This window comes from Pipistrellus hanaki (assembly GCF_964339955.1).
Source record: "Pipistrellus hanaki genome assembly, chromosome: 21".
Lineage (NCBI taxonomy): Eukaryota > Metazoa > Chordata > Mammalia > Chiroptera > Vespertilionidae > Pipistrellus > Pipistrellus hanaki.
The window spans coordinates 5293091-5314243 of NC_140523.1; the positions used below are offsets into that span (position 1 = coordinate 5293091).

Sequence of the window (21153 nt, forward strand, 5' to 3'; positions counted from 1 at the left end):
ACCCTGACCTCCTGGTTCCTAGGACGATGCTCAACCACTGAGCCACACCAGCAGAGCTCAAGATCCATTTTATTTTTATTATTTTGATTTTTGTTAATCCTCACCTAAGGATATTTTTCCATTGACTTTTAGGGAGAGTGGAAGAGAGAGGGAGAGACAGAGACAGAGAGAAGCCCTAACCGGTTTGGCTCCGTGGATAGAGCGTCGGCCTGCGGACTGAAGGGTCCCGGGTTCGATTCCAGTCAAGGGCATGTACCTTGGTTGCGGGCACATCCCCAGTGGGAGGTGTGCAGGAGGCAGCTGATGGATGTTTCTCTCTCATCGATGTTTCTAACTCTCTATCCCTCTCCCTTCCTCTCTGTAAAAAAATCAATAAAATATATTAAAGAAAAAAAAAAGACAGAGAGAAATACCGATATGATTGCCTCCTGCACGTGCCCAGACCTGGGCCTGGGCTGGGGCGGAGCCTGCCACGGAGGTACATGTCCTTGATCGGAATCGAACCCGCGACTCTTCGGTCCACAGGCGGTGATCTCTATTCACTGGGCCAAACCAGCCAGGGCAGCAATGCATTGTCTTACTGAATCTCCTCAGCAACACAGGTGACCCTGAGCCCATTCTCTAGGCCCGGGGTCGGCAAACTCATGAGTCCACAGAGTGAAACATCAACAGGACAACGACTGACATTTTTTTGGAGAGCCACATTTTTTAAACTTCAAACGTCTTCAGACGCCACTTCTTCAACACAGACTCGCCCAGGCCGTGGTATTTTGTGGAAGGGCCACCCTCAAGGGGCCAAAGAGCCGCCTGTGGCTTGCGAGCCGCCCTTTGCCGACCACGGCTCTAGGCCAACAAACATGTCAATCTCTCGGCCCGGCCCGCCCAGGGCGAGTTTGACACGCTTGCTTTTAGGGAGAGAAGCACCGAGATGGCGTGTGGCCAAGGTCACCCCCGGCTGCTGAGTCCACACAGCCACGAGCTCCTTAGGCTCCAGCCATGGCCACCTTCTCACTCGAACCCAGGCCCCTCTTGTGGTTGACGCAGACGCACGCACACGCAGACACACGCACACGCAGCCACACACCTACCTCACTCCTCTGGTCTTGCCCATCCTCATGGCTTCGCAATGGTGTCCTTTTCCCCCCAGACGGCGAGCTTACTGAATGCCTTAAAGGAAATTCATGAGAGTGATCCTTAAGGATGCATGTTGATTCATTCATCTGTTTGTTTTTTTAAAATATATTTTATTGATTTTTTACAGAGAGGAAGAGAGAGGGATAGAGAGTTAGAAACATCAATGAGAGAGAATCATCAATCAGCTGCCTCCTGCACACCCCCCACTGGGAATGTGCCCGCAAGCAGGGTACATGCCCTTGCCCGGAATCGAACCTGGGACCTTTCAGTCCGCAGGCCGATGCTCTATCCACTGAGCCAAACCTGTTTCGGTGATCTGGTTTTTTTTTTTGTTGTTTTTTAAAGTATATTTTATTGATTTTTTACAGAGAGGAAGAGAGAGGGATAGAGAGCTAGAAACATCGATGAGAGAGAATCATCCATCAGCTGCCTCCTGCACACCCCCCACTGGGGATGTGCCCGCAAGCAGGGTACATGCCCCTGACGGGAATCGAACCCGGGACCTTTCAGTCCGCAGGCTGACGCTCTATCCATTGAGCCCCCCAAACCAGTTTTGGCCATGCTGATTCATTCATCTGTTTTTACGAACAATACACATTTACTGACCCCCCCAACCCGCCCTCCCCCCAATTGGGCTGGCCCTGGACACAGCAACCTAGGTGCAGGCTGGAGAACACCCATAGGAGACCTTCAGAGAGGCCCTGCCCCCAGTCCACCTGCTGCACCCAGGCCTGCCTCCTCCTCCTCCCCTCCCCTCCTCTTCTCAACCCTCTCCTCCCGGTTCTCACCCCACAACCCTTTATCTCCCTTCACAAAAAGCCCCATTCTCCTTTGGCACAATACGCTTTCACAATAGCCTATTCACCCCACAGCCCAAATCCTCAGCCGCTGCTCTGTGGTTCCTCCTTCCTCCTAGGTCCTCCAGCATCTCCAGGGCCGGAGAAAATGCCTGCTTTCTGCCCCATGACTTCCGGTGTGCTCGGCTGTTTTGGACTGGAAGTACCTTGAAGGCCTGACTTGGATCTTTTTTTTGTTTTTTTTTGTTCCTTCCAGGGTGATGATAGTTTCTTTTTCTTTTCTTTTTTTATTTATTTGTATTGATTTCAGAGGGGAAGGAAGAGGGAGAGAGAGATAGAAACATCCACGATGAGAGAGAATCATTGATGGGCTGCCTACTGCAAGCTCCCCACTGGGGATCGATACCGCAACCCTGGCATGTGCCCTTGACCGGAATCAAACCCGGGACCCTTCAGTCCGCAGGCCGACGCTCTATCCACTGAGCCAAACTGGCTAGGGCTAGTATATGATTTTTTTTTTTTAAATATAGATTTTATTGATTTTTTAGAGAGGAAGGGAGAGGGATAGAGAGTTGATGAGAGAGAAACATCGATCAGCTGCCTCCTGCACGCCCCCTACTGGGGATGTGCCCGCAACCAAGGTACGTGCCCTTGACTGGAATCGAACCTGGGACCCTTCAGTCCGAAGGCAGACAGTCTATCCACTGGGCCAAACCAGCTAGGGCTAGTATATAATCTTTAAGCGTTAACATATAGTTAGAGAACAGGACCTAGGCTTCAGTCAAAAAGATCCAGGTCAGCCTTAGCCGGTTTGGCTCAGTGTATAGAGCGTTTGCCAGCGGACTGAAAGGTCCCAGGTTTGATTCCAGTCAGAGGCACATGGCCCGGTTGAGGGATCCATCCCCAGGGTGGGGCGTGCAGGAGGCAGCCGACCCATGAGCCTCTCTCATCATTGATGTTTCTCTCTCTCTCTCTCTCCCCCTTCTTCTCTGAAATCAATAAAAATATATTTTTTTTTTTAAAAGGAAAATTTAGGAATCATCCAGGATTTAGTGGGAAACCCAAAGGCAGGCAAAAATCTGTGTGTGGTCGACATGTGACATTGGCAAGTGATTTTCCAGGAGTAATGACAGGGTGTGTCAAAATTGCCTTCCTCTGATGACTCCGCCTGTGGCCACGGGTGTGTATTTGCATTGCTTTATTCCCCATAACCTAATCAGCCTTATTTGCATAAATATGAGACTGAAAATATGCCAAAAGAAGGCTAGGCCATCGACCATAAACAGGAACCTGCCAGCTTCACCAGGTCAAAACCAATAAACGCATAAGAGCCATAACAATAACCTCTATTGCTGTGGAAGAGCTCATTGGTAAAAAGCCTGGAATACAATTTCATATTAGCGACCAAGAAAAGCTTAAAAGGCCCGGCCAGTGTGGCTCAGTGGTTGAGCGTCGATCTATGAACCAGGAGGTCAAGGTTCGATTCCTGGTCAGGGCACATGCCCAGGTGGCAAGCTTCATGCAGTCGATCCAAGATTCTCTCTCATCATGGATGTTTCTCTCTCTCTCCCTCCCTCTCCCTTCCTCTCTGAAATCAATAAAAACAAAACAAGCAAAATAAAGCTATGTCTTTGCTTATTTTATATGTAAAAAAGCTTAAAAGTGTATACCGCCGAAAACGGTTCGGCTCAGTGGAGAGAGCGTCGGCCTGCAGACTGAGGGGTCCCAGGTTCGATTCCGGTCAAGGGCATGTACCTTGGTTGCGGGCACATCCCCAGTGGGGGGTGTGCAGAAGGCAGCTGATCGATGTTTCTCTCTCATTGATGTTCCTAACTCTCTATCCCTCTCCCTTCCTCTCTGTAAAAACTCAATAAAATATATATTTTTAAAAACGTAATTAATAAAAAAAAAATAAGGATAGCCAAAACCGGTTTGGCTCAATGGATAGAGCATCGGCTTGGGGACTGAAGGGTCCCAGGTTCGATTTGGGTCAAGCGCATGTACCTTGGTTGCGGGCATATTCCCAGTAGGGGGTGTGCAAGAGGCAGCTGATCGATGACTCTCTCTCATCGATGTTTCCGACTCTCTATCTCTCTCCCTTCCTCTCTGTACAAAATCAATAAAAAATATATTTAAAAAAATAAGGATAATGTGACTGTTTCTAGAGGGGCAGAAAGCTATCTGTGACATAACCGCTTTTTGAAGCCCCTCTTAGTTCTACCCTGGGGTCCTGCCCTTTCCAATGGCCGATTCCAGTTGGGAGATTTAGTCCGAAGCATCAAGCACGAAATATTACAGGAGTCACGGATGCTTCTTAAAATGTCTGTCAATGAGAGAAACAGATCTTAATAATCACCTGCTAATCTCCCAGCAGCTACTCGGGGGAACACATCAATTGAGACGCCGAAGAGCTGTATCTCCTACCTATTCTCAGCTCTCAAGACTCCCCAGACTTTCAGAGATGGATAGGAACATTCTGGAAAGTCTGCAGCATGAATGCATCTGATCCCCTTCCCCCTTGGGGAAATCCTGAGGACGAATAAACCTTATAATAGTCCCGAAACCGGTTTGGCTCAGTGGATAGAGCGTCGGCCTGCGGACTGAATGGTCCCGGGTTCGATTCCGGGCAAGGGCATGTACCTTGGTTGCGGGCACATCCCCAGTAGGGGGTGTGCAGGAGGCAGCTGATCGATGTTTCTCTCTCATCGATGTTTCTGGCTCTCTATCTCTCTCCCTTCCTCTCTGTAAAAAAATCAATACAAAATATATTAAAAAAATAAAAAAATAAAATGTCCAAGGATGTATATGCCACACTATAATGGCTCCATGGGGGTTTCCTTTTCAGTTTGGCTTAGCTGATTTTCAAACTATCTCACCGTGAACTTGTGTCCTAAAGAAATAATAGGAGTGTTAAGATGTTTACAATGCCAGAAACTGGAACACCGGTGCGCCAGGATCCGGGAGGGGGCATTCTGCTGGTGCCAAGTTCATCTGCATGTGGCTTCGAGAATGAGGGACCCAGGCAAAAAGAACTAAGATTTGAAGCAGCCAAAGCCGGTGTGGCTCAGTGGATAGAGCATCAGCCTGTGGACTGAGAGGTCCCAGGTTCGATTCCAGTCAAGGGCATGTACCTTGGTTGTGGGCACATCCCCAGTAGGCGGTGTGCAAGAGGCAGCTGATCGGTGATTCTCTCTCATTGATGTTTCTAGCTCTCTCTCCCTCTCCCTTCCTCTCTGTAAAAAGTCAATAAAATATATTTTAAAAAAAAATGATGTCTAGCAGCTGGCAAAGGAGTCTATAATCCCTCCTGCCCCGCCCTCCTCCCCAGCGTGACTGTCTGTCTGCTTTTCTCTTCACTGAGCAAATTCAGCCAGGTGGGTACCGGCTCCGAGGGTGGCCCCCTGTCTTTGCCAGGCTACCCTCCCCTGACGAGGCCTGGCTTGGGTAGCCAGTCTCCGAGTGCCAGCCATGCCCCTGAGCGAACGCCTTGGCCCCCTGGATGAGACGTAGGTGTCCCCGATCCAGGCCACCTGTGGGGACACGGGGCATTTTTCAAATGAATGCTCCTCCACAAGCCAGCTCATTGAGTTTCTGGCGCGGTGAGTCATCTGGAACGGAATCTCATGTACGGGCACCTTCCTGGTTTATAACACGAAGGAAAAGCCTGAACCGGTGTGGCTCAGTGGATAGAGCGTCGGCCTGCGGACTGAAAGGTCCCAGGTTCGATTCCGGTCAAGGGCACGTACCTTGGTTGTGGGCACATCCCCAGTGGGGGGGGAGGGGGTGCAAGAGGCAGCTGATGGATGATTCTCTCTCATCGATGTTTCTAACTCTCTATCCCTCTCTCTTCCTCTCTATGAAAAATCAATAAAATATATTAAAAACAAACAAACAAACAAAAAACCCGAAGGGATAGGCTTAGCTGGTTTGGCTCCGTGGATATAGACTGTCGGCCTAGGGACCAAAGGGTTCTGAGTTCGACTCTGGGCAAAGGCTTGTTTGTACCTGGGTTGTAGGTTCCTCCCGGGCCTGGGCCCTGGCCGGGGCCTGTGCAGGAGGCAGACCATCCATGGTGTTGCTCTCACATCGATGTTTCTCTCCGTCTCTTCCACGCTCCCTAAAAACCGATGGGAAAATATCCACGAGTGAGGATTAACAGAACAAATAAGCAAGCAAACAAAACCCCCCAAAAAACACACGAATGAATAGAAGCCACCATCGTGCTCTGCACAGGCTCACGTAGGCCTCGTTTTAACCCCGTGAGACGGTGTTTTCATACCCATTTTACAGATGGGAAGACAGAGAAGTCCACAAGCCCAGAGATTTGCCCGCAAGTAAGCCTGGGCCCTTACACAGAAGATGCTATCTCTGCAGCCCCCAGATCTTTCTTTCTTTCTTTCTTTCTTTATTTATTTATTTATTTTTAATTTTTTTTTTAATATATTTTATTGATTTTGTACAGAGAGGAAGGGAGAGAGATAGAGAGTCAGAAACATCGATGAGAGAGAGTCATCAATCAGCTGCCTCTTGCACACCCCCTACTGGGGATATGCCCGCAACCAGGTACATGCCCTTGACCGGAATCGAACCTGGGACCCTTCAGTCCCCAAGCCGACGCTCTATCCATTGAGCCAAACCGGTCCCGGCATATTTTTTTATTTTTTTAAATTGATTTTTTACAGAGAGGAAGAGAGAGGGATAGAGTTAGAAACATCGATGAGAGAGAAACATCGATCAGCTGCCTCCTGCACCCCCCCCCACTGGGAATGTGCCTGCAACCAAGGTACATGCCCTTGACCGGAATCGAACCTGGGACCCTTCAGTCCCCAAGCTGACGCTCTATACATTGAGCCAAACCGGTTTCGGCTCTTTCTTTTTTAAAAAATATATTTTATTGATTTTTTTTACAGAGAGGAAGGGAGAGGGATAGAGAGCTAGAAACATTGATGAGAGAGAAACATTGATCCGCTACCTCCCGCACACCCCCCACTGGAGATGTGCCCGCAACCAAGGTACATGCCCTTGACTGGAATCAAACCTGGGACCCTTCAGTCCGCAGGCCAACGCTCTATCCACTGAGCCAAACCAGTTTTGGCTCCCAGATCTTTCTTAGCCCCAATGTATAAGTGGGGAAACTGAGTCTAAGTTCTTTCCTGAGGCTGTGACTCCCCCAAGCTCATGAAGTTAAACAAGCGGGAGAGGCTAAAATCTGACAATCTCCCCGATACCCGTTGCCCTCCCCCACTTCGCCCAGTCACTCTCCATGCTCCTGCCTCCCCAACGTGTGCCCTGACATTGCTCTCCTTCCCCACTCCCCCGCATGCACCCTCCTCGGGGCGGCACATACTTGGGGCAGCTCCAAGAATCTGTAAGAATGTGCTCACTTGCCCTGGGGGCTTTGGACAGGCTGTGCCTGCCCACGCATCTGCCTGTCCCAGGCCTACTCATCCAGATGCCGCCTCTTCCGGGAAGCCCTCCCTGACCACCTTCGTCTAGAGTCCCCTCTTAGGTGCTTCCTCCTCTGTTCTTTGCACGCAGCACCTGGCACTGTGGTGGCTGCTGCCTTCTTGCTTATTATTTCCCTGCGGGTCTGGCCAGGCCTTCCATGAGGAGGACCTTGGCACCCAGCTCAACAGCAGGCACCCAGTAGGTATACTCGGTGAGCATTTGTGAAATGAATGCTTGGCCGGCCCGAGCTGTGCTTCGCTTTGTTTGAAGGCTACAACGTGGGGGCACGAATCTGGAGGAAAATAAAATGACAGCGATTCGCCCAAACCGGTGTGGCTCAGTGGACAGAGCACCGGCCTGTGAATCGAAGGGTCCCAGGTTCGATTCCGGCCAAGGGCCTGTACCTTGGTTGCGGGCACATCCCAAGTAGGGGTGTGTGCAGGAGGCAGTGGATGGATGTTTCTCTCTCATCGATGTGTCTAGCTCTCTATCCCTCTCCCTTTCTCGCTGTAAAAAAATCAATAAAATATTTTTTTAAAAATGACAGAAATGTGTCATCCTATGAAGGGGGCCCAGTGGCCGAAGGCTCTGGGGCCTTCGTGTGGTGGTATTAAAACGCTGGTGTCCTCCTTGCCCACGCCGAGCCTCCGGCTCCTGCTTTCTCCCTCCCAGTCAGACACAAATCATGTTTCTGAGTGACTGCAGTCATTGCTCACATCACCAGGCGCTGGTTCGGGGTGGGGTGAGGGGCAGTGGCCTTGGGGCTCCGGTCTCTGAAGGCCCAGGCCTCCTGGCTGGGGGGGCAGGCGGAGGGGAGGGGATGCCAAGTAGCAGGTCGGTCGGGGGAGGCTGCAGCCCCTTGGGGGAGAAGACAATAGGGCTCCACATCTGCTCTCTCTGCTGGGAGCAGGGACCCTCCGCTGAAAAGCAGGGAAGTGTGGGAGGAATGGATGAGAAGAAGGGGCGGAGCCAAGGAGATGCTGCCGGGAGGAAGGAAGGAAGGAAGGAAGGGAAGGGGAAGGAAGCGAGGCGCAGGGCAGCCAGGCGCCGGCTTTCCTTCCTCCTCCTCCTCCTCCTCCTCCCTGACCTGGTCTGGGGCGCCAGGCTCCTCAGGCTTTGTTTCCTGCGGAAACTCCGGGGTGGGGGGGGGGGTGGACACCCCAGGGGGACCTCACGTTCCCCCCCTCAGTCCTTGGCAGCAGCCTCAGCCCCAGCCCCAGGCATCCAGCAGGTGCTCAATACTTACTTGGGGGACATGAGAGAGAACGTGGCCAACTTTTTACTCTGGGAACTTTTCCCTGTCCTCTCCCCGCCTCGCCTGCAGAAGCTGAGGGCAGAGCAGGTCTTGGGAGCACGCCCGGGCGCCCCATGAATAATTGACCCTCTCGGGGCGGCTCTGCCCCGAGGGGTGGGGGCACAGGATTCCCGAGTGGAGACGCGGGTCCGAGGGGCCGGGTTCCCGGAGGTGGGAGGCCCAGGGTCCGGCCTGCGCCCCGGAGAGCTGGGGGCTGAGGGGGGCGGGAAGCCAAGCCGTGCGAAGCCCCCCCGCCAGGAGGCGCCAGGCCCTGACCCTGCACAGGAAGTGGCCACGCCCCGACGCCCCGACGCCCCCTGCGGTGTCCGCGGGGCCGAGGCCGGGCCCTGGGATTGGAGGGCCCTCGGGGGGCCGACCCCCGGCTCCGCCAGTCCCGGCCCCGCGCGCGCAAGGCCGGGAGCGCGCCTGCGCGCCCCCCTCGCCGCCCGCGCCCTGGAGCCCGTCAGTCCGTCCGTCCAGGGCGCCCCGAACAGCTGTTTTCCAGGCTTTTCTGCAGTTTCCCAGCCCATCTGCCTACTTTTTTCAAAAGACAGGAGTCTCCAGAACACACCCAGCTTCCACCTCGGGCCCGGGAGGGGCGACTGGCTGGGCGGCACCCCACCCGCCCCGCTGGTTCCCCTTCTCCGGGCGCCTCAGGCTCCCCAAGGCCTGGGGGGCTGAGGGGGGGGGCGCGCGGTCCCCGGGCCCCTTGATGCCTCCCCCCCTTTTCCCATGTGAGGTGCCGCCGCTGCCCTTCTCCTCCCCCCGCTTCACTTCATCTTTGTTCCCCTTTTTCTGAGGAGAGAGAGAGAGAGAGAGAGAGAGAGAGGAGGAGGAGGAAAGAAGAAAAAAAAAAAAGGCGTGACTAGGTTTTCAAACGAAAACTCCCACAGGCACACAAAACCCTTTTTTAGAGACATAAGAAAGGAGGAAGAAGGAAGAAAAGAGGGAAGAAAGAAGAAGGGGAGGGAGGGAGGGAGGGAGGGGACGGGGGGGAGCGGACGCCCGGCTGAGGCGCTTTCCATTCGGAGTGGGAGAGTTGGAGCGAGAGGCAGAGAGAAAGGGGAAGAAAAGAAAAAAAAGAAGAAAAAAAAAACCCGTCCTCGGTGGCAAGAGAAAAAGAAAACTTGGGCTGACAGGAGGGGGTGGGGGGTGGAAGGAAGTGAGAGCACAAAAGAGAGATAAAAGGGCTGCTTCTCCCTCCTCCGTGTGTGTGTGTGTCTCTCTCTCCCTCCCGGGCGCGCCGGCTCCGGAGGAGCTGCTGCTGCTTTGCATCCCTCCGCGCCCGCCCTGCCTCGCTCCCTTCTTCCTGGGAGAGAGAGAGAGAGAGAGAGGGAGGAGGAGGAGAGAGAGAGAGGGAGCGAGAGGCAGAGGGAGAGAGAGAGAGAGAGAAAGAGAGGAGCGGAGGGCGGGCGCGCGTGGAGGCGGCGGCGGCGGGCGGGCGCGCACAGCAGCCGGCGGTGGGCACCGCGCCCCCGGCCCCCCGAGGCCCCCGCGCAGCCCCGGACCCGGACCCGGAGCCGGGTGAGTGTCCGCTGGGCCCGGCAGCCCCGCACCCCCGGGCGGGAGGGCGGATCGGACGGGAGGACGGGCGGGCGGGGCGCCGGGGGCGCCGGGGGGCGCGGGGCTGGGGCGCTGCGGCCGCGGCCGGCCCGCCCCCCGCCTCTCCCCGGGGACCGGGGCGCGCAGGCCCGCGCCCGCCGCGGCTGCAAACATGTCGCCTTTTCCCTTTCACTTCCACATTCCCGCATGCCGGCGAGAGAGCTGGAGGGAGAGAGGGAGGAGGAGAGGAGAGGAGAGGAGCGGGGGGAAGAAGACGGGGGATGGCGTCTGGGGGGGCGGGGAGGGGAGAGGGGGAAGGGAGGGAAGGAGGGAGGGGAGCGCGCGAATGAGAGACGGAAGAGAGAGAGAGAGAGAGAGAGAGAGAGAGAAGCAGAAAGGAAAGGAAAGGGAAGCAACGCGGTGGCGGCGGCGCGGGAGGCCCGGGCGGTGGCGGCGGCGGCTGGGGGGGCGGGGGGACCCCGCACGTGGGTGTCCCGGCGCCGGTGCGCTCCCCCCGGCCGCCCGACCGGCCGCCCGGGACTCAAAGTTTCGCCCCGCCCCTCGGCTGCCCACAAACTTTACTCTCCGAGTGGGTGGGGCGGCCCCGTGCGTGTCCCCGCCACTCGGAGTGGTGATGGGGGGGCTGGTCCCCCGAGATGCGCCGTGCGCCCCGGGGACCCCACCCGCCGGGCCGGCGGCGTCGGGGCAGCCCCGCGGGGACCTGTTGAAGGCGCTCCGCCGGCTGGCCATGGCCTATGCTGAGTCTCCCCGAGTCCCTAGTCAGGGGAGCCCCCCTTTTCTCTCCCGCCCCCCCCCCCCCCCCCGTCATCTGCTCTCCGCGTCTCCTCGCGGTCATTTTCCTAATTGGACGGCGCGCTGGTGGGTGTGATCGTCGGCGGCGTCAGATGGGGGGGGGGGGGGGGGTTCTCGAGGCTGCGGGGGGAGGGGGAGCGCGGGGACCCCGGGACCGTTAGGTGAGGGCAGCCTGTTCTCTCCATCCCAGCCTCAGCCTTGGAGATTCCCATAGACCCGGCCCCCTCCCTGCCAGCGCACCCCCAAACCGCGGACTGGCTAACTCGTGCGTATAGGGGTGTGTGCTCTTTTTTCCTGTTTGTTTTTTTTTTCCCAACTTGCCTTTTTTTTTTTTTTTTTTTTTGTAATTTAATATATTTTATTGTTTTTTTACAGAGAGGAAGGGAGAGGGATAGAGAGCCAGAAACATCGATGAGAGAGAAACATCCATCAGCTGCCTCCTGCACACACCCCCACCGGGGATGTGCCCTTGACCGGAATCGAACCCAGGACCTCGAACCCGGGACCTTTCAGGCCGCAGGCCGATGCTCTATCCACTGAGCCAAACCGGTTTCGGCCCAACTTGCCTTTTAAAGATGACTTTTGTGGTCGCGGCCACTGCCTGCCTCCAGTCTGAGCAGCAGTTTGGGGGAGACGGAAGAGGCCAGGGAGGGGCTTGCATGGGGTTTTAACGAACCCCAAACTCGGTCATTCATGTCTCTGAGCTCCCATGATGGTTGTGGGGGAAGGCGCAGGCTTAGTGCCTTTTCACGGGGGACACTTCGGGGTGCTGGTCCATCCAGGGAGTGGGGGCCACCCCCCTGGGCCTCCCTGGAGTTGGGGCTCAGTGCCCTCACTTGCTCAGGGTGCCCTGGGCGGGCCTTGATTTCTGTGCCCCCCAAAAATGGGAACCCCCAGCCGGCGTCCATCGGAAGGGGACATGGCCAGTTCCAGGGGTCGCCTCTAAAATGTGCAAAATCTCCCCACAGGTGCTCAGAGGAGGACTTTGCATCCCTGAGGGTCACCCCGCCACCTTTGAAGCGACTCCTTTTCAACCCTGCCTTTGAGATCATGTAAGTAAAATCACTCCAAGTTCATGGCGAGCCAACAAGAGGCCTTCAAAGGACCTGCCAGGCCAGCGGGGGGAGGGCCAGAGAGACCCACCCCCCAACTGTCAGTAGAAAAAACGGGTCCTTGGTGTCGTCTGTGATCAAAGCCGCGGGCCTGTCTGGTTCTGATGTGGGAGACCCGCCCGTGGCCCTGTGGCCCCCGTGGCCCCCGTGGCCCCGTGGCGTGGCTGTCCCTTTCTCATTTGTTTTCAAGTGAATGTTGTTTGCTGGTGGTTTCGCCACGTGTCCCCCGGTGCCAGGCACCTGCCATGACTTGGGACAGGACCTCTGCATCGGTCCCCTGCAGTTTTCCCCCTGGATTTGCGCTCCAGGACCCTGCAGGGGTGTGGCCTGGAGCTGCGTGGCCTTGGGGAGGGTTCATGGGCCACTCAGGCCACGCTTTCTCGCCGCCAGACTCTCCCCTGCGTGCGTGCGTGTGGAGGGAGGCGGTGCGTTGAAGCGAAAGGCAGATTCTCGCTCTTTTCCCGGGTTCGAGTCCCTGTGTCCCGGGGTGCGTGGCCAGCGGGTCACTCAGGTCTGGTACTTGGGGGTCACTCCGCACAACCCGTGAGATCTATTTCTCGGGTTCCCTTTCTGGAGACGGGGAAAGATCTGGAATGGGCCCTGACCGGTGTGGCTCAGTGGATAGAGCATCAGCCTGTGGACTGAAAGGTCCCGGGTTCCATTCCGGTCAAGGGCATGTACTACCTTGGTTGCGGGCACATTCCCCAGTGGGGGGGGGGTGTGTGCAAGAGGCAGCTGATGGATGTTTCTAACTCTCTATCCTTCTCTCTTCCTGTCTGTAAAACATCAATGAAATATATTTTTAAAAAATCAATAACATATATTAAATTAAAAAAAAAAAAAAGAAAGATCTGGAATGGTTTTCAAGTTGGAGGAAGAAAGACAAATGGGGGACCCCCCCAAACCCCCCAAGATTTTGTGCAACGACTCCTATTCTAGCTTTGCCCCGTCCCATCTGAGGTGCTGACCCACCTCCCAACCCGAGGCTGGGGGCTCCTTCTGTGGGATGGAAGGTTCCAGTAATCCGCTGGATCTCACGTCAATGGTGGTCGATCCCAGCCTTTGGACCTCAAAGCCCAAGAGGGACCAGAGCGGCTGTCTGAAAGGAACCCAGGCATGCCCTAGCCCCGTGGTCGGCAAACTGCGGCTCGCGAGCCACAGGCGGCTCTTTGGCCCTTTGAGGGTGGCTCTTCCACAAAATACCACGGCCTGGGCGAGTCTGTTCTGAAGAAGTGGCGTTAGAAGAAGTTTACGTTTAAAAAAATGTGGCTCTCTAGCCGAGACCGGTTTGGCTCAATGGATGGAGCGTCGGCTTGGGGACTGAGGGGACCCGGGTTCGATTCCGGTCAGGGGCATGTACCTTGGTTGCGGGCGTATCCCCAGTGGGGGGTGTGCAAGAGGCGGCTGATCGATGACTCTCTCTCATCGATGTTTCTGACTATCTCTCTCACTTCCTTTCTGTACAAAATCAATAAAATATATTTTTTTTTAAAAATTAAAAAAATAAATAAAAAAATGTGGCTCTCCAAAGAAATGTCAATCGCTGTGCTGTGGATACTTGGTTCTGTGGACTCATGAACTGGGTCTACCACTCTCCTGGCCGGTTTGGCCCAGTGGATAGAGCGCTGTCCTGCAGGCCAAAGGGACTCCGATTCAGTTCCTTCCGGTCAAGGGCATGCATGCACCTTGGTTGCAGGCTCCTCCCTGGCCCCGGGCCCGGGTCAGGGCATGTGCAGGAGGTAGCCCATCCATGTGTTTCTCTCACATCGATGTTTCTCTCTGTCTCTCCCTCCCTCTTCCACTCTCTCTAAGTCTTATAGGGGTGTCGAACTCAATCAGAGAAGGGGCCAAAATCTAAAATCCAGCCTAAATCGCAGGCCGAATGGTTTACTGAACAGTCATAAACTGACAATGTCATAAACTGACAGCAGAGTGCAGTGATGACAGCGCGGTGCGGGCCACATTGCAAGGCCTGGCGGGCTGGATTTGGCCCGCGGGCCTTGTGTTTGACACATGTGCGAGTCTAAGAGATCATGGGGGGGAAAAATCCTTGGGGGTGAGGATTAACTACAGCAAATAAATAAATACAAATGAAAGCAGTCAAAGAAACCCAGGCCTGAGACAGGCTCCGTGCCCAGGGCCCCACAGTAAGGGGCAGGGTCAGCCCTTGACCCTGAGCTGTCCGGGTTCATGTCCTGTGTGTGCGTGCGTGCTGCCGCCTTTATTCCTGCTGGGGGGGCGTTCCCAAGTTCATGGCTCTGAGAGCATGAGACCACGGGCGTGTGCTGTGTGCATGAGACGGGTAAAGAAGCTTCATGTTCCCGCTGTGACACACATACTGTCCTGGAGGGTTTGACGGGCCCGAGGGACTGCTAGGCGGGGCACCAGGGGCTTCTGGCTATTCTTACATGGACTTCTTCAAAGTCCATCGGGTCTGCAGGCTGCTCCCAAGCCACACTTAGCACTTCATTTTTAAAAATATATATATTTAGCCCTAACCGGTTTGGCTCAGTGGATAGAGCGTCAGTCTGCAGACTGAAAGGTCCCAGGTTCGATTCTGGTCAAAGGCATGTTATCGTGGTTGCGGGCACATCCCCAGTGGGGGGTGTACAGGAGGCAGCTGAATCGGTGTCTCTCTCATCGATGTTTCTAACTCTCTATCCCTCTCCCTTCCTCTCTGTGAAAAAAATGAATAAAATATATTTAAGCCGAAACCAGTTTGGCTCAGTGGATAGAGCGTCAGTCTGCGGACTGAAGGGTCCCAGGTTCGATTCTGGTCAAGGGCATGTACCTTGGTTGTGGGCACATCCCCAGGAGGGGGTGAGCAGGAGGTAGCTGGTTGATGTTTCTCTCTCATCAATGTTTCTAACTCTCTATCTCTCTCCCTTCCTCTCTTTATATTTATATATATATATAAATATATATTTATATATTTAAATATATATTTAATATATATTTATAAAATATATATTTAAAAATATATATTGCCCTTGATCGGAATCAAACCCAGGACCCTTCAGTCCGCAGGCCGACACTCTGCCCACTGAGCCACACAGGCCAAGGCCACTCTTAGCACCTTTTGACCCGTGATGCTTCCTTCATGCTTTGGTACCTGGGATTGATTGAGGGTTGATCTGGGGAGAAGATGGAGATGTAAGGGCCATCTTCTCTTGGTGGATTCGATCTTCCTGTTCAGCATCCTTTCATGCGGGTCGAGGTCCTTTTTGGTTCCGTGTGAAGCCCCTGTGCCTAAAACGGGGTCTGCCACCGAGAGAGCCCTCCATCACTGCTTGTTGCATCCATGTGTTGGACGTGAGGCCAGAGGTTTTCCTCGCGGGAGGAGTCAGAGAATGACACAGGGAGGCGGGGCCGGGCCAGGCGGGGATGGATGGGAGCTGCAGGGTTTTGCAGTGACACGTCACTTCAAAAGCTCGCTCCTCCCTGCTGGCTCCTCCAGGCAGGTAATGCGGGAGGGGCTGGGACAGGAGAGACAGGAGAGCCTTGAATGGGGTGGGGCTGCTGGGTGGAGACTTGCTCGGAAAAAAACAATAGCGAGGGCCGAGACCGGTGGGGCTCAGTGGATAGAGCGTCAGCCTGCCGACTGAAGGGTCCCAGGTTCGATTCCAGTCAAGGGCATGTACCCGGTGGGCAGGGTGCAGGAGGCAGCTGATCCATGATCCATGATTCTCTCTCATTGATGTTTCTAGCTCTCTGTCCCTCTCTCTTCCTCTCTGTAAAAAATCAATAAAATATATTTAAAAAAACAAACAATAGCGAGGGCTCCGATTGGGCTGGATGTGGGAGAATAATCATAATTCTATATCTCGGGCCAGGCGTGGCTAAGTGCTTTACAGATAGCCTCTGCCTCAGTCTTCCCAGATGCTAGCGACGCCAGTGCCATCCCCACTTGGCAGGTCGGGAAGCCAGGGCACAGGTTGGGAAACCAGGGCCCCACACAGCTGGCATCTGAACCCAGGCAGACTGGCTTCAAGCTTCAAGCTTTGCCAGCAAGGAGCACTCAGTGCATCCCGGCTCCTCCAAAGGATGGCAGTAGATGCCGAAACCGGTTTGGCTCAGTAGATAGAGCCAAATCGGCCTTCGGTCTGAAAGGTCCCGGGTTCGAGTCCGGTCAAGGGCATGTACCTTGGTTGCGGGCACGTCCCCAGTGTGGGGGGGTGTGCAGGAGGCAGCTGGTCGATGATTCTCTCTCATCGATGTTTCTAGCTCTCTGTCCCTCTCCCTTCCTCTCTGTAAAAATTCAATTAAAAAAAAAAAAAAATGTTGCTCTAACCACTGAGCAACACTGGCTACGGCCCTACTGCCATCCTTTCCCCTCTGTAGGCCAATGCTCTATCCACTGAGCCACACCAGCCAGGGCGGTATGTGCGCTCCAGCTCACACGATGGCTGTCATGTATGTGAAACTGGTGGGGATGTTAAAGCTGGGTGTGTCGCTCTCATCCTTGAGGCCCACAGCAGGCATTTCACATGCGTGTGTGAGCCGTGCCCTCCTCCCCAGGCCACTCCAGACACCGACGGCTCCCCCTTGGACGGACGGACGGACGGACGGTGTGAAATTCCCCAGTCGCTGAGCTGGTCCCGTCTGTCCGCGTGCAGCTTGCAGTCTCCCCGGGAGACAGACATTAAACTAATAATTACCCAAATGCTCTTTAATTACAGTGGTTACAGACGCTTCAAAGGGAGAAGTGCAGAGGGCACGGGAAAGGGTGGGGGCTGACAGGATGGGAGGCCAGGGAAGGGAGGCGGGCCTGAAGGCAGAGCCATGCAGGGTGGGCGGGGGTGGGACAGCCCATTGACCTTGACCTACGCCCTTGCTCCTTTTTGTGGTCCAGGTCCCAGTCAGCACCTCCATTTCCTGGGCGCTTGTTAGAAATACAGACAGACCCTCAGGCTGCTCAGCAGACTTGCCGAGTCTGCTTTTTCTGTTTTATTTTTTTTTAAATCCTCACCCGAGGCTATTTTCCCGTTGATTTCTAGAGAGGCTGGAAGAGAGAGGGAAAGACAGAGAGGAACATCGATGCGAGAGAAACACATCCATGGGTTGCCTCCTGCACACCCCCAGTGGGGATCGAGTCCGAAACCCAGGCATGTGTCCTTGGCCAGAATCGAACCTGGGACCCTTCGGTCTGAGGGCTGACGCTCTATCCGCTGAGCCAAGCCGGCTAGGGCAGGAGTTTACTTTTTGAATAATAAGGATGATATGTCATGGAGCGGGGTGGGGGCATCAAGATATTTGAGTTGCTTGGGTGGGGCGTGGCTATAAAAAGGTTGGGAACCACTGGGCTAGGCCATCAAAGCTTTGCAGAAGGAACAGAATAATTCACAAAAAGCGTGTGGGGCATTTTTGCACACGGGGGTCTGAATGAGAGAGAAACTGGCCGGGTCATAAGGGTCTTGAGGAAGAAAAGTATAACGTTTCTGCCCAAAGGGGAACCCGAAACCAGGGCGTGAGGAACCTGCTTAGCAGTGTTGCATGGGAACACCATACTTGACGAGTTGCCACGGATCCCAGCTGGTGTGGCTCAGTGGCTAGAGCGTTTTGCCCTGCAGACTGAAGGGTCCCGGGTTCGGTTCCCGGCAAGGGCACGTGCCCAAGTTTTGGGCTCCATCCCCAGTGAGGGGCATGCAGGAGGCAGCCGATCCATGATTCTCTCTCATCGTTGATGTTTCTATCTCTCTCTCTCCTTCTCCCTTCCCCTCTGAAATGAATAAAATATATATATATATTTAAATATATTTTATTGATTTTTTACAGAGAGGAAGGGAGAGAGATAGAGAGCTAGAAACGTCGATGAGAGAAAAACATCGACCAGCCGCCTCCTGCACACCCCCTACCGGGGATGTGCCCGCAACCAAGATACATGCCCTTGACTGGAATCGAACCCGGGACCTTTCAGTCTGCAGACCGACGCTCTATCCACTGAGCCAAACCGGTTTCGGATGAATAAAATATATTTTTAAAAAAGAACTAGGGGCCAGTGCCTTTCTTGGCTGATCTCCCCCAGCCCTTACTACGGTCCAGGCACCATTCTGAGCACTTCCCGTGTATTCGCTCATTTGCCTTGAATCACTTTCCAGAAGCCACACACCTAGAAAGCGTCAGGACTGCCAAAGCCGGTGTGGCTCAGTGGATAGAGCATCGGTTTGCGGACTGAAAGATCCCGGTCAAGGGCTTGTACCTTGGTTGCGGGCGCATCCCCAGTGGTGGGTGTGCAGGAGGCAGCTGATCAGTGTTTCTCTCTCATCGATGTTCCTTACTCTCTCCTTTCTCTTCCTCTCTGTAAAAAATCAATAAAATATATTTTAAAAAAAATAAAAGAAGAAAGTGTCAGGACCATGATGGTACCCAGGCAGTTGGTTGACCTTAGTAACTGGGCAGGTGGGGGATGGAGGCAGCGGGGCAGGGGGAAGCTCTTGTTGGTAGAACAAGAAATGAGATTGCGCCCTAAGCGGTTTGGCTCAGTGGATAGAGCGTCGGCCTGCAGACTCAAGGGTCCCGGGTTCGATTCCGGTCAGGGGCATGTACCTTGGTTGCGGGCACATCCCTAGTAGGAGGTGTTCAGGAGGCAGCTGATGGATGTTTCTCTCTCGTTGATGTTTCTGACTCTCTGCTCCTCTCCCTTCCTCTCTGTAAAAAAAAAAAAAATCAATAAAATAAATAAATAAATTAAGTAAGTGAAAAAGAAAGAAAGAAATGAGATTGCAAAGGCCCCTGCCTCCCAGGGAACAGAAAGGACTTGGGCAGGGAAGCGTGTGTTATGAGTAAGCACCGGGTTGCCAGGCTAGCCCATGAGAGCCTGTGTCACGCCGGGCCCAGCTCCTTGCAAAGGAAAACAATGAGGAAACGAGCCTGGTGCAGCCGCTGCACGCCAAATGGAATATTCTAGAGCCGGGTAGAAGGGGCTGAAGAATTACACTGTCAAAATAAGGGAGGGGAGGTGGCAGCAGGAAATTGTGTAGATTCTGAAAAAAGAGGGGATTAAAGGAGGTGAGAGGCCCGAGCAGGGCCAAATGCATGTAGAATCAGCAGCTTCCAAAGGTGAAGTCATTCCTGGCCGGTGTGGTTCAGTGGGTAGAGCATCGGCCTGCGGACTGAAGGGTCCCCGGGTTCGATTCCCATCCACCGCACCTGCTATGAGTTGCGGGCTCGATCCCCCGTGAGGGGCGTGCAGGAGGCAGCCTATCCATGATTCTCTCTCACTTTTAAAAAAATATATTTTATTGATTTTTTACAGAGAGAAAGGGTGACAGAGAGTTAGAAACATCAATGAGAGAGAATCATCCATCAGCTGCCTCTTGCACACCCCCTATTGGGGATGTGCACGCAACCAAGGTACATGCCCTTGACCGGAATCGAACCTGGGACCTTTCAGTCCACAAGCCTAAGCTCTATGCACTGATCCAAACTGGTCAGGGCTCTCTCTCATCCTTAATGTTTCTGTCTCTCTCTCTCCCTCTTCCTTCCTCTCTGAAATCAATAAGAATATATATATATATTTCTTTAAAAAAAGATAATAGCCACGACCGGTGTGGTTCAGTGGATAGAGCGTCGGCTTGCGGACTGAAGGGTCCCAGGTTCGATTCTGGTCAAGGGCATGTACCTTGACTGCGGGCACATCCCCAGTGGTGGGTGTACAGGAGGCAGCTGATGAATGTTTCTAGCTCTCTGTCCCTCTCCCTTTCTCTCTATTAAAAAAAAAAAAAATCAATAAAATATATTTAAAAATAAAAGATAATCTCATTCTTTTAAAAAAATGGTAAAAATCACACTGGTTTTTATGACCCGCTAATGAATGTGTGTAGCTTACAGACCTGACCTTTCCCCAAGTACAGAGTTCCTTTTCTTCACGTGTGTGCTATTTGAATCCTTACCCGCAGCATTATCTATCAAACCTATGTATGTGTAAACGGACCTGGGGGGACTCTGAGAAGTGGGGTGACCTCTGGGAGGGGTTGGGCCCCGGCTCCCGTCACCGCCGTCCTTCTAAAGGAGCTTCTGATATTAAATATATATACACGCTCTATTGTGTGTGTGTATTTTGGGAGAACGCAGAGAGAGCTGTAGGCGCGGTGAGGGTTTTCAGGGCGGTCGGAAGCTGAGAAGCAAAGGATCACATGGTAGATCCATGGCTTCCCCTTCTCTGCTTCCCCCAACCCCAACCCCCAAATCCTGGGGGGGGGGGGGGTTGGGTTAGGTGATCAATAGGGGGATCGAAACCCGGTAGGAACGATCACCTCGGAAAGCAGGGTTGTCCATCTTTGGGATGTGCATGGGAAGCTGGAGCCTCGTTGGTGACTCTGGGTTACCTGTGGTTGGTCTTTTTTTTAAATTTTTATTATTAGATCTTTTATCCTGTGGTTGGTCTCGTGGGTGGTGGGCTCCTGAATGCCACCCCCGACCCCATCCCATTCCCAGGGGGGCAGCGAGGGAGCGGGCTTCTGGGTGCCTGTGTTTGGTGAAAAGCAATGGCCAGCCCGGCCAGTGTGGTTGGGTGGTTTGAGCGTCGACCTGTGTTTCCCGGGAGGTCAAGGTTCGATGCCTGGATTGCAGGCTCCATCCCCGTGTGTGGGGCCTGCAGGAGTCAGCAGCTCCATGATGCTCTCTCATGGTGGATGCTCCTTTCTCTCCCTCTCCCTTCCTCTCTGGCATCAATAAAAATTAAGTTAGGCAAAACCGGTGTGGCTCAGTGGATAGAGCGTCGGCCTGTGGACTGGAGGGTCCCAGGTTCGATTCCGGTCAAGGGCATGTACCTTGACTGCGGGCACATCCCCAGTGGGGAGCATGCAGGAAGCAGCTGATAGATGATTCTCTCTCATCGATGTTTCTCTCTATCCCTCTCTCTTCCTCTCTGTAAAAAAATCAATTCGAGCCGAAACCGGTTTGGCTCAATGGATAGAGCTTTGGCTGGGGGACTGAAAGGTCCCAGGTTCGATTCCGGTCAAGGGCATGTACTTTGGTTGCGGGCATATCCCCAGTAGGGGGTGTGCAAGAG

The 21153-nt window shown here is 54.1% G+C and overlaps 1 protein-coding gene and 1 long non-coding RNA gene across 4 annotated transcripts in view; one reads left to right on the plus strand and one right to left on the minus strand.

Annotated features, from left to right (window-relative positions):
- Positions 1-1084: 1084 nt before the first annotated feature.
- On the minus strand, positions 1085-9459 carry LOC311614484. The gene is made up of 3 exons (XR_014793670.1): positions 8626-9459; positions 5937-6048; positions 1085-1167 (listed from the first exon to the last, which is right to left on the minus strand). It is a non-coding gene; the product is annotated as an uncharacterized lncRNA (long non-coding RNA).
- A 533-nt stretch (positions 9460-9992) lies between these two features.
- Positions 9993-21153, plus strand: part of ZNF710 (zinc finger protein 710) — a 54033-nt gene continuing 42872 nt past the window's right edge. The window contains exons 1-2 of one of the 3 annotated variants that reach the window (XM_084869124.1): positions 9993-10203; positions 11997-12080. The gene's annotated coding sequence lies outside the window, so the exon portion shown is untranslated. Of the gene's footprint in view, positions 10204-10585; positions 11095-11996; positions 12081-21153 lie in introns of those variants that run through there. The other 2 variants (XM_084869123.1, XM_084869125.1) reach the window with 2 other exon arrangements.